Raw genomic sequence first — 14,566 nt, forward strand, 5'->3', positions numbered from 1 at the left:
TTATATTTTATATTGCTACTGTTGTACATTTTTAGTCAACTTTATACCTGCATTATCCTTTCCATCCTTACCCTTTCCATCCTACTGTGTGGAACAAATTCCCTTGTTGATCAATAACGTTTGTCAAAGTCTTAGTTTAAGTTGTAGCCTTCCAAAGCCCTCTAAAAAAACCTTAAAAACCCTCCATCAAAGTTTTATACACACACTGCAAGTCTATATATAATGTAGTAACAGACAGGTTCATAACCATATGTAATATGTTCAATATATACCTGTTTTCATCATTTTTTCCGCGCATTAATTTCTGTTTCCATAGCAGCGCACATCTGACTTCTGTCAACAACTTATGTCCCTACTTTTGGAATCAAACGCGCGTGTTTTCTAATAATGGCAGACTTGGCAACAGACAACAAAGACGACTACTTTTCGAGAAATGAGGATTCACAACCTTATCTTTTTGAAGCTGAATATACAGAGGATGAACTAATGCTTATAGAAGCAAGCATTAGTTTGAGCAGACAGAAGCCGATAAGTGTGAGGTGAATTGGACTCGAAGCTGCAAATGTGGAATTTGAAGCCATGCTATTTCGACATAAATGGAGTGCTTACCCAAAATCGACAGGCAATGTCCCCGGCCAGCTCGACCAAATTAACAACTGTCCATCAAGTGAGTCACACTTTAATATCGACCATGACACACGCAGCACGACATGCATGTTATTACAACTACAGTACATATGCTCTCTGGCTAGTTCAGCTGTGTACCAACAAAAGATGAAATGTGGGGGACCGGTACTTTTAAGAGGCAGTATAGTTATATATATATATATATATATATATATATATATATATATATATATATATATATATATATATATATATATATATATATATATATATATATATATATATATATATATATATATATATATATTAGGGCTGCAACAACTAATCGATTAAATCGATTAAAATCGATTATTAAAATAGTTGCCGATTAATTTAGTAATCGATTCGTTGGATCTATGCTATGCGCATGCGCAGAGGTTTTATTTTTTTAAATTTTTTTATTTTTTTATTTTTATTTTTTTTAAATAAACCTGTATTTATAAACTGCAGCATTTATAAACAGCTGAGAAACAATAATCAAAATAAGTGTGGTACCAGTATGCTGTTTTTTTTAAATAAAATACTGGATAGGATAGAAATGTAGTTTGTCTCTTTTATCCGATTATTAATCAATTAATCTAAGTAATAATCAACAGATTAATCGATTATCAAATTAATCGTTAGTTGCAGCCCTGATATATATATATATATATATATATATATATATATATATATATATATATATATATATATATATATATATATATATATATATATATATATATATATATATATATATATATATATATATATATATATATATATATATATATATATATATATGTATATATATATATATGTATGTATATATATATGTATATATATATGTATATATATATATATATATATATATATATGTATATATATATATATGTATGTATATATATATGTATATATATATGTATATATATATATATATATATATATATATATATATATATATATATGTATGTATATATATATGTATATATATATGTATATATATATATATATATATATATATATATATATATATATATATATATATATATATATATATATATATATATGTATACTGGTATACCGTACAACCCTAGTATAGACTGTGTGATATTTACTTTGGCTCTTAGTTTATTGCTATTTTTCTGGTAATTACAGTGCCACCACATAACCGAACCAGTGTTAGTAGGAAGAAGAAAAAAATGTGATGGTAACCCTAGAACAGGAAATAATCAAGTCTTGCTTCATTGACATCATACACAAATTGAAAGTTTTACATTCAAATTGATGTATAAATCCTATGTATAGATTGAAGAGGTGTATGCCTTTATTATCATTGTAATCATCAGCTTTTACTGACAGTAAGTATAATTACTTTTGTCCTTTTTATGTATTTTATTTTGTGAAAGTGAAGTGAATTATATTTATATAGCGCTTTTCTCTAGAGACTCAAAGCGCTTTTACATAGTGAAACTGTTATGTGAGGGGGGGGGGACAAACGGACCACTCCGGACAGGACTTGCAGGTAGGAACATGATTTATTTTTGGAAAATCAAAGGAGTACAAAAACAGAAAACAAGCCAAAGGGACAAGGTGCCGATCGCACTCGAAGCTAAGGCTACTACTTAGCATAGACTAAAGACAAGCAATACTCACGTAATAGGAGCATGAAGCAAACAAGGAAGCCAGGCCGACTGACCGGCAAAGGCAGGCTTAAATAATGCCTCCGATTAGTGCTCGGGGAACAGGTGAGCGTCCCGAACACCAATCGGAGGCAGGTGAAAATAATAAGCAACCATGGTAACTAAAACAAACTCAAGGGTGCACAAAACAGGAACTGAGGCAGTCCAAAACTAACCGAAAATACCAAAACATGATCCGGGCCACGGATCACGACGGAAACCCAATATCTAAGTTACATTTAAACCAGTGTGGGTGTCACTGGGAAAAATGTCTTGCCCAAGGACACAACGGCAGTGACTAGGATGGCGGAAGCGGGGATCGAACCTGGAACCCTCAAGTTGCTGGCACGGCCACTCTACCGACCAAGCTATACTGCACCGAAAGTGTGATGATACCCATATGTAGCAGAAAACAATATAAATGTAAGACTTGCCTGACATTGCACATGGCAGCAAATTATTTTCTGTCTACACCAGGGCTGGGCAATTAATTTTACCGGGGGCCGCATGAGAAACCTGAGCACTGCTGGAGGGCCACACCGACTATATTTCAATTAAATTTTGCTCAAATTATTTTTGATATACCGTAAGATAAATAATAATAATTTCATTTAACCTAACTTAACTTTATACAAAAGCAGATTGCTTTTGATGGTTTTATTTTTAACACTGTCTTACACAACACTTCCTGATGTATAATACAATGCAAAAATGTCCATTTCTGTCACTTTATCCTACATCCTCTTTGAAAGTCCAACATTTTTCCCCGTCAGATTTGGACAACCATCTGTTGACTTTTCACCTGCCAGCTTGTCCCATTTCAGTCCTAACATGTCCAAACACGCATTTACTCTACCGTTCAAAAGTTTGGGGTCACCTAAACAATTTTGTGGAATAACCTTCATTTCTAAGAACAAGAATAGACTGTCGAGTTTCAGATGAAAGTTCTCTTTTTCTGGCCATTTTGAGCGTTTAATTGACTCCACAAATGTGATGCTCCAGAAACTCAATCTGCTCAAAGGAAGGTCAGTTTTGTAGCTTCTGTAACGAGCTAAACTGTTTTCAGATGTGTGAACAAGATTGCACAAGTTTTTTCTAATCATCAATTAGCCTTCTGAGCCAATGAGCAAACACATTGTACCATTAGAACACTGGAGTTATAGTTGCTGGAAATGGGCCTCTATACACCTATGTAGATATTGCACCAAAAACCAGACATTTGCAGCTAGAATAGTCATTTACCACATTAGCAATGTATAGAGTGTATTTCTTTAAAGTTAAGACTAGTTTAAAGTTATCTTCATTGAAAAGCACAGTGCTTTTCCTTCAAAAATAAGGACATTTCAATGTGACCCCAAACTTTTGAACGGTAGTGTACCTCTGTGAACAAGTCATTACCTGTGGTTGTCTCTTTAATTGACTGCATGGCTGACAGCTCCTCCGTGATTTGAAAGTCTGCAGTTATCCCACGTAAGAAGATGAGCAGCTGGGCGGTGTCACGTACATCGCAGCTCTCATCCAAAGCCAGCGAAAAACAGTCAAAGTCGGCCGTTCTGTTCTTCAGCTGAAGCTCTAAGTTTTCAGCGATGGTCTCAACCCGCCTCGCGTCGGGAGAGTGACACGTTCTCAAATGCGCCCCTCTTCTCTGGGCATTTCAGCGCAACAGAGTCCAATAATCACTCCTTAATAAACTCTCCGTCAGAAAACGTCTTACTTTTTCTGGCGATTTTGTGAGAAATGACGAAACTTGTCCTGATGGCTGCATCTCTGGGGGTGTGAAATTTGGCAAAAAGTCCTTGTTGGGTTTGCAGTTTTACCATCAACGCATCAGCCTCATCAGACACATTCCGGTATTTTCCCTCGTGCTTCGTCGTGTAGTGGCGATTCAAATAATATTCTTTAAACACAGCAAGCTGTGTACCACACATTAAGCACACGGCTTTACCTTTAATTTCTGTAAAGAAATACTTGGCAGTCCATGTCTTGTTGAAAACACGCCATTCGTCATCAACTTTTCTCTTTTTAGCGTCTCATCACTTGTCGCTGTGCACCTTCACTCACAGGTTACACACGGACATACGCCCATATATAACACTTTTCAAAATAAAAGCAGCACAGTTGTATTGCGCGCACGACATAGATGTATTTTTAAATTTATTTTGTAATTTGTGATTGCCGCTGTTCACATTCACTCACAATCGCGCACGAGCATACGTCCACACGGAAGTAATACAAATAACGCTTTTCAAAACAAAAGCAGCACCGTTGCATTGCACACTCGACATAGATACTTTTTTAAATGTATTTTGTAATTTATGATTGGTCTCAGGCACAAAGGGCCGGATGTGGCCCGCGGGCCGCCGAATGCCCAGGTCTGGTCTACACACTGTGTATGCCTGTAAGTACTCTGTGATTGTGCGCTGCCGAACATGCTCCTCTGCTTGTAAGCCAGCAATGACACGACGTGGGTGGGGGGGTACTTTTCAGAGGCGGTATAGTACCGTAAATGATTCATTAGTATCGCGGTACTATACTAATACCGGTGTACTGTACAACCCTAGTATAAACACTATATGGGTTTCCCATAAACTGCCAAGATACCTGTGGCGGTGGGGGCGTGGCTATGGGCGTGGTCACCATGACATCGAGTAATTTGCATAATTTACTACAATGATTTGATTTTCTCTAAAAAGGCTCAAAAAATGTATACTTACTAATTAATAATAACAGTTTTATTTTAAACGTCCATCTATCCATCCATTTTACAATATAATTACAACACTTTATGTACATATTTATATACAGATATGAACAATAAGTTATTCACTGAAATATATTTATTAATTGTGGTTCTTACAAAAAATATATCTTATAAAATATAAAAGCTAAAATGTCTCAAAGCTCTGCCCCTTTATTTAGTGCATATTAAATAATTTAACTTTAGCCTACTACTACAACCATATTATTTACCAGCAACATAAAGTGAAACAGAGGCAGAGGTGTCCTGCCACAGTCAGTAACAAATAAACAGAAAACAGTAGTGGTGGTAGATAGACACAGAGCTTCATCAAACATCTGATCCACTGAACAAAGAGCTCCAAAAATCTTGAACTTTAGACTGCCATCAGTTTTACTCCCTACAATTAACCATGTGTTTCCTACTGCCTGCAGACTTTGCACCCTTTGTTATATACACATGTTGTGTTTCTAATATAAATACATTTAATAAAGTCAAATACAAATAAGGCAACAAGAGAAGTATCCTACACTTCTCTTTTGTAAAGTAAATCTGAACAGCCGATATGGGCATTTACATCAACTATATGATTTGCCTGAGAAGCTGGAGAGAACAAAAAAAATAAAATAAAATAAAAATAAATGAAAATAAATAATAATAATTCTAATTAAAAAAAAAAAAAATTTTTATTTTTTATTTGTGGCGGACGTAATTCTTTCGTGGCGGGCCGCCACAATAAATAAATGAATGTGTGGGAAACCCTGTGGGCCATGATTATGTTGAATCCCCGATTCCTCAATTCTATAAAAGACTGCGCTTCTTTTCCTGCAGAACATTGTTTGGTGCGCCAATCAGTAAAAAAGCTCAAACGACAAGGCCTGCGTTTAATCTAATTGCAAGACAGCGGCTGATAACATGCAGCCCATTTACATTCTGCAGCGGGCTGTTAGCCGCGTTTGTGATGAATGACGGATCATGATGCGTTAAAGCTCTATTGCACTCAGCTCGCTGCACATTTCACTTCTCTGCAGCACGCTTCTTCCCTCGGGCCATCTGTTTTTTTTTTCTGTTTTTTTCTTTCTATCCACCCCACCTCCTCCCGATTAACAGGCATTAAATCTCAAAATGTGGCGGCTTTAGTGACGTGCTGTTGCTACAGTGACAGTGGCACAGTGTTTTTCTCCCAGTGTACATACATCATTTGTCAGGATGTTTGATTTTTTTTTACACCGTCTTTTTTCTTACACAATATATCTGTCACACATTGTGTTGATGCGCCGCTGCAGGAAGTCTAATGGGGGGACTGCGTGTTTGCGTGTTCTACAAAAGATTAATTATAGCAGCTTTGTGAACGTTGCACGCTGGAATCAATCCTTTTGGTTCAAAGGGAACAGAATTGAGCAAATGTTTGAGTCGCATTCTTTTTAGGTTTTTGTGCGTTTTTAAAACATAACTTGAGAGTTCAATTTTTGATGACATTTTATTCTATTTAAGTTTACCTTACACCAGGGGTGTCAAACTCATTTTATATCGGGGGGGGCCACATGGGGAAAAATCTACTCCCAAGTGGGCCGGACTGGTGAAATCACGGCACGATAACTTAAAAATAAAGACAACTTCGGATTGTTTTCTTTGTTTAAAAATAGAACAAGCACAAATGTACAAATCATAATGTTGTTGTTGTTTTTTTATTTGTCGTTATTTATATTTTCTGAATAAATAAATTAATAATTTAATTTTAAAAATTAAATCCATCAAGAAAATAAAATTGTATCAAAATTAAATTACAGTATGTTATTTATGTTGTTTGATAATTTTCCTCGACTGATGTACTATAACATCATGTGGTTTATTTTGTACATATGTAGCATCATCTATAAAGATACAAAGAATTGCTATTGCGACATCCAGTGGACACATTTAGAACAGCTTTTTCATTCATTCAGAAATCTCAGGTTAATTTTCATACTTAGCAAACTCATCTGTACGTTTGACACCCCTGCCTTACACGGATTGTTTTTTTTTTTTTCAACAAATTTTATGGTATAAGAATTGAAGTATGCCCCATGGGATACATTGTGGTCGTCTTCAACCTAATTCTTTATAATGCCACGTTCGTTATTACAATGTTTGTACTCATCCCCTTAAAAATGTTACGTTTTCACCTATGTTTTGAGTTGCGTAATATAATAAAACATCGTTATGATGATAACAAAATAAAACACTAATAATTTTCATGATTAATTTAATAATAATATTCAATACATCAATATTATATATTTTTGGTATTCTAAAAATAATTAATTTGGAAACAAATGTAAAAAAAAATGTTATTGGAACAAATACATTGTATTACATATAAGCGATATTAATACATAACATGAATAAAAATGACTAAATATTTATAAAATAGTGTGTATACTATATCAAGTAATAATATTCAATATTATATTGGTAAAACATTAATATTGATGATATTGGTAATAATAATAATGACAATAATCCTAATTGTAGTATAATAGTAATATTTAGTTGTATAAGAAGACGTATACTATTATTATCATTAATAATATTGATAATAATTAGTGTTAATAATAATATTAACATTTTATTTTATGTTTCTAATGTTTTACCCTAAATTTGGGAATTACTATGATTAATAATATTAATAATAATTAGTGTTAATAATAACATTGCAATTTTATTTTATGTTTCTAATGTTTATACCCTAAATATGGGCATTACTATCATTGATAATATTAATAATAATCAGTGTTAATAATAATATTAACATTTTATTTTATGTTTCTAATGTTTATACCCTAAATTTGGGCATTATTATCATTAACAATATTAATAATAATTAGTGTTAATAATAATATTAACATTTTATTTCATGTTTCTAATGTTTATACCCTAAATATGGTCATTCCTATCATTAATAGTATTGATAATACTTAGTGTTAATAATAATATTAACATTTTATTTTATGTTTCTAAAGTTTATACCCTAAATATGGTCATTCCTATCACTAATAGTATTAATAATACTGAGTGTTAATAATAATATTAACATTTTATTTTATGTTTCTAATGTTTATACCCTAAATATGGGCATAGAATTACGATGAGCGTGTATCAGGATAACCTTTTTTTTAAATATGTTATTGTAAAAGCACAGATCCAAAATAAACAAATAAAAATACAAAATAAAACACTGACTTTATTCATATTGATGTTATATAACATAAACTCCATATGCTGTGTGTAACATTTACATGATAATTATCATAATTATTATTGATTTGTTTAGCACTATTGTATAGGAAAGATGCCAAAAGACACTGATGAAACATCTATATCCATAAAAAGCGTATAATTGTGTGCTCATATTAACAGTAGAACACGTTTACAAACAATGAGGTCAATCTTGAACACTGTTGCATTGATTTGGGTGGTGATTTATGGCAAGGTTTGCAGAGATCTATATTAGAGACTGGGGGCATCCTGTGGAGCTGCCTGTGGAGACTGGGTGATGGTGGGCAGGAGGGGGGGTTGTGCGGCGGGAACGGGGCAAGTTGGTCTTTTTAAGCGATGTAAGGGGGGGGGGGGGCTATCGGGAGAGCGGTGAGAAGAGCTAATGAGCTGGATTTGCCGGAGACTTGGCATTCTGCTCATCTTCTCTGCTGCATTACAGCCAGCGAGCTTCCTGTCTGCAGCCTCCAGCAGGAGTAAATGAGCGCTGGGTGGGTTGGAGGAGGAGGAGGAGGAGGAGGAGGAGGAAGAGGAGGTGGTGGAAGTGTGTTGGAAGCAAAAGAACAGAGGAAGGAGGAGGGAGGGAGGAGGAGGAGGGAAGGGACCAGTGTTGAAATTGAATGCCAGGACGCCATGTTCTCACCGGCTGCGTTTCCATGGCGACATGGGGCAATTCTGGCGAGTAAGGAAATTTCATTGACTCTGTTAAGAAGAGTGGCGAAAATATTAACACAAAGCACAATGACGCCGAGATGGGGGAAGGAAGTCAAACCGTGTTTATATATTCATTATTTGCCCGTTTCTGTCTATTTGACTTCTGTACTTATTTAGTCTTTTTGTTATTTCACATTAAGGTGTTGTTTGCTACAATTATTACTAGAGATGTCCGATAATGGCTTTTTTGCCGATATCCGATATTGTCCAACTCTTAATTACCGATTCCGATATCAACCGATTAACACATTATTATGCCTAATTTTGTTGTGATGCCCCCTGGACGCATTAAACAATGTAACAAGGTTTTCCAAAATAAATCAACTCAAGTTATGGAAAAAAAAATGCCAACATGGCACTGCCATATTTATTATTGAAGTCACAAAGTGCATTATTTTTTTTTAACATGCCTCAAAACAGCAGCTTGGATTTTGGGACATGCTCTCGGGCTAGTGTGTAGCGAGGGGTGTATATTGTAGCGTCCCGGAAGAGTTAGTGCTGCAAGGGGTTCTGGGTATTTGTGCTGTTGTGTTTATGTCGTGTTACGGTGCGGATGTTCTCCCGAAATGTGTTTGTCATTCTTGTTTGGTGTGGATTCACAGTGCGGCGCATATTTGTAACAGTGTTAAAGTTGTTTATACGGCTACCCTCAGTGTGACCTGTATGGCTGTTGACCAAGTATGCGTGCATTCACTTGTGTGTGTGAAAAGCAGTAGATATTATGTGATTGGACCGGCACGCAAAGGCAGTGCATTGAAAGTTTATTGGTACTCTGTACTTCTCCCTACGTACGTGTACCACTACGTACAGCTGCGTTTTAAAAAGTCATAAATTTTACTTAGAATAGGAACTATAATCATGCTCACGTTAGCTTGCTCGCATGCTAACATTAGCTTGCTAACAAATGTTCTAGTTATTATTAGTCTTATCATCAATTTGAATAATAAGTGTGATAATTCTTATTATTATAATCGATATTATTATGATTTTATTATTATTATTATATTATTATTAGTAGTAGTAATGTTTATATTTGATTTATATTTATTTTGATTCATTTACTCATTCATTAATTCATTGAAAAACATGGATGGATTAATACATAACATAAATAAAAATGACTAAATATTTATAAAATAATGTGTACACTATATCAAGTAATAATAATAAGTATTATATTCAATATTATATTGGTAAAACATTAATATTGATGATATTGGGAATAATAATGGTGACAATAATCATAATTGTAGTATAATAGTAATATTTAGTAATTATTATCAATATTACTATTAATAATATTGATAATAATTAGTGTTAATAATAATATTAACATTTTATTTTATGTTTTTAATGTTTATACCCTAAATATGGACATTACTATCATTAATAATATTAATAATTAGTGTTAATAATAATATTAACTTTTTATTTTATGTTTCTAATGTTTATACCCTAAATTTGGGCATTACTATCATTAATAATATTAATAATAATTAGTGTTAATAATAATATTAGCATTTTATTTTATGTTTCTAATGTTTATACCCTAAATATGGTAATTCCTATCATTAATAATATTAATAATACTTAGTGTTAATAATAATATTAACATTTTATTTTATTTTTGTAATGTTTATACCCTAAATATGGTCATTCCTATCATTAATAATATTAATAATACTTAGTGTTAATAATAATATTAACATTTTATTTTTTAATGTTTATAACCTAAATATGGACATTACTATCATTAAAAATATAAATAATAATTAGTGTTAATAATAATATTAACTTTTTATTTTATGTTTCTAATGTTTATACCCTAAATTTGGGCATTACTATCATTAATAATAACTAGTGTTAATAATAATATTAACTTTTTATTTTATGTTTCTAATGTTTATACCCTAAATTTGGGCATTACTATCATTAATAATATTAATAATAATTAGTGTTAATAATAATATTAACATTTTATTTTATGTTTCTAATGTTTGTACCCTAAATATGGTCATTACTATCATTAATAATGTTAATAATAATTAGTGTTAATAATAATATTAACATTTTATTTTATGTTTCTAATGTTTATACCCTAAATATGGTCACTCCTATTATTAATAATACTAATAATACTTAGTGTTAATAATAATATTAACATTTTACTTTATGTTTGTAATGTTTCTACCCTAAATATGGGCATAGAATTACTGTGAAAGTGTATCAGGATAACCTTTTTTCACATTTTTATTGTAAAAGCACAGATCCAAAATAAACAAATAAAAATACAAAATAAAACACTGAAATTATTAATATTGATGTTATATAATATAAACTCCATATGCTGTGTGTAACATTTACATGGTGATTATCATAATTATTATTGATTTGTTTAGCACTATTGTATAGGAAAGATGCCAAAAGACACTGATGAAACATCTATATCCATAAAAAGCGTATAATTGTGTGCTCATATTAACAGTAGAACACGTTGACAAAAGTATGATAATTCTTATTATTATTATCGATATTATTATGATTTTATTATTCTTCATTCATTATTATTATTATATTATTAGTAGTAGTAATGTTTATATTTGATTTGTGTTTATTTTGATTGATTTACTCATTCATTCATTCATTGAAAAACATGGATGGATTAATACATAACATAAATAAAAATGACTAAATATTTATAAAACAATGTGTACACTATATCAAGTAATAATAATAAGTATTATATTCAATATTATATTGGTAAAACATTAATATTGATGATATTGGGAATAATAATGGTGACAATAATCATAATTGTAGTATAATAGTAATATTTAGTAATAAAAGAAGAAGTATACTATTACTATTAATAATATTGATAATAATTAGAGTTAATAATAATATTAACATTTTATTTTATGTTTTTAATGTTTATACCCAAAATATGGACATTACTATCATTAATAATATTAATAATAATATTAACTTTTTATTTTATGTTTCTAATGTTTATACCCTAAATTTGGGCATTACTATCATTAATAATATTAATAATAATTAGTGTTAATAATAATATTAGCATTTTATGTTTCTAATGTTTATACCCTAAATATGGTAATTCCTATCATTAATAATATTAATAATACTTAGTGTTAATAATAATATTAACATTTTATTTTATTTTTGTAATGTTTATACCCTAAATATGGTCATTCCTATCATTAATAATATTAATAATACTTAGTGTTAATAATAATATTAACATTTTATTTTATGTTTTTAATGTTTATAACCTAAATATGGACATTACTATCATTAAAAATATAAATAATAATTAGTGTTAATAATAATATTAACTTTTTATTTTATGTTTCTAATGTTTATACCCTAAATTTGGGCATTACTATCATTAATAATATTAATAATAATTAGTGTTAATAATAATATTAAGTTTTTATTTGATGTTTCTAATGTTTATACCCTAAATTTGGGCATTACTATCATTAATAATATTAATAATAATTAGTGTTAATATTAATATTAACATTTTATTTTATGTTTCTAATGTTTATACCCTAAATATGGTCATTACTATCATTAATGATGTTAATAATAATTAGTGTTAATAATAATATTAACATTTTATTTTATGTTTCTAATGTTTATACCCTAAATATGGTCACTCCTATCATTAATAATACTAATAATACTTAGTGTTAATAATAATATTAACATTTTACTTTATGTTTGTAATGTTTCTACCCTAAATATGGGCATAGAATTACTGTGAAAGTGTATCAGGATAACCTTTTTTCACATTTTTATTGTAAAAGCACAGATCCAAAATAAACAAATAAAAATACAAAATAAAACACTAAAATTATTAATATTGATGTTATATAATATAAAGTCCATATACTGTGTGTAACATTTACATGGTGATTATCATAATTATTATTGATTTGTTTAGCACTATTGTATAGGAAAGATGCCAAAAGACACTGATGGAACATCTATATCCATAAAAAGCGTATAATTGTGTGCTCATATTAACAGTAGAACACGTTGACAAAAGTATGATAATTCTTCTTATTATTATCGATATTATTATGATTTTATTATTCTTCATTTATTATTATTATTATATTATTAGTAGTAGTAATGTTTATATTTGATTTGTATTTATTTTGATTGATTTACTCATTCATTGATTCATTGAAAAACATGGATGGATTAATACATAACATAAATAAAAATGATTAAATATTTATAAAACAATGTGTACACTATATCAAGTAATAATAATAAGTATTATATTCAATATTATATTGGTAAAACATTAATATTGATGATATTGGGAATAATAATGGTGACAATAATCATAAATGTAGTATAATAGTAATATTTAGTAATAAAAGAAGTATACTATTACTATTAATAATATTGATAATAATTAGTGTTAATAATAATATTAACATTTTATTTTATGTTTTTAATGTTTATACCCTAAATATGGACATTACTATCATTAATAATATTAATAATTAGTGTTAATAATAATATTAACTTTTTATTTTATGTTTCTAATGTTTATACCCTAAATTTGGGCATTACTATCATTAATAATATTAATAATAACTAGTGTCAATAATAATATTAACATTTTATTTTATGTTTCTAATGTGTATACCCTAAATATGGTCATTACTATCATTAATAATATTAATAATAATTAGTGTTAATAATAATATTACAATTGTATTTTATGTTTGTAATGTGTATACCCTAAATATGGTCATTCCTATCATTAATAATATTATCAATAATCATAATTGTAGTATAATAGTACTATTTAGTTATACAAGAAGACGTATACTATTATTATCATTAATAATATTGATAATAATTAGTGTTAATAATAATATTAACATTTTATTTTATGTTTCTAATGTTTTACCCTAAATTTGGGCATTACTATCATTAATAATATTAATAATAATTAGTGTTAATAATAATATTACAATTGTATTTTATGTTTCTAATGTTTATACCCTAAATATGGTCACTCCTATCATTACTAATACTAATAATACTGAGTGTTAATAATAATATTAACATTTTATTTTATGTTTGTAATGTTTCTACCCTAAATATGGGCATAGAATTACTGTGAAAGTGTATCAGGATAACCTTTTTTTTTTTTACATTTTTATTGTAAAAGCACAGATCCAAAATCAACAAATAAAAAATACTAAATAAAACACTGAAATTATTAATATTGATGTTATATAATATAAACTATATATGCTGTGTGTAACATTTACATGGTGATTATCGTAATTATTATTGATTTGTTTAGCACTATTGTATAGGAAAGATGCAGATGAAACATCTATATCCATAAAAAGCATATAACTGTGTGCTCATATTAACAGTAGAACACGTTGACAAAAGTATGATAATTCTTATTATTATTATCGATATTATTATGATTTTATTATTGCTAATTTATTATCATTATTATATTATTATT

At 29.6% G+C, this 14,566-nt stretch overlaps 1 protein-coding gene across 2 annotated transcripts in view; it reads left to right on the plus strand.

Annotated features, from left to right (window-relative positions):
* The window catches only part of LOC133639111 (mediator of RNA polymerase II transcription subunit 13-like), a 333,705-nt gene that overhangs the window by 203,148 nt on the left and 115,991 nt on the right, over window positions 1-14,566 (plus strand). The gene's annotated exons all lie outside the window — the stretch shown is intronic.

The sequence above is a fragment of the Entelurus aequoreus genome, linkage group LG21, assembly GCF_033978785.1.
Source record: "Entelurus aequoreus isolate RoL-2023_Sb linkage group LG21, RoL_Eaeq_v1.1, whole genome shotgun sequence".
Taxonomy (NCBI): domain Eukaryota; kingdom Metazoa; phylum Chordata; class Actinopteri; order Syngnathiformes; family Syngnathidae; genus Entelurus; species Entelurus aequoreus.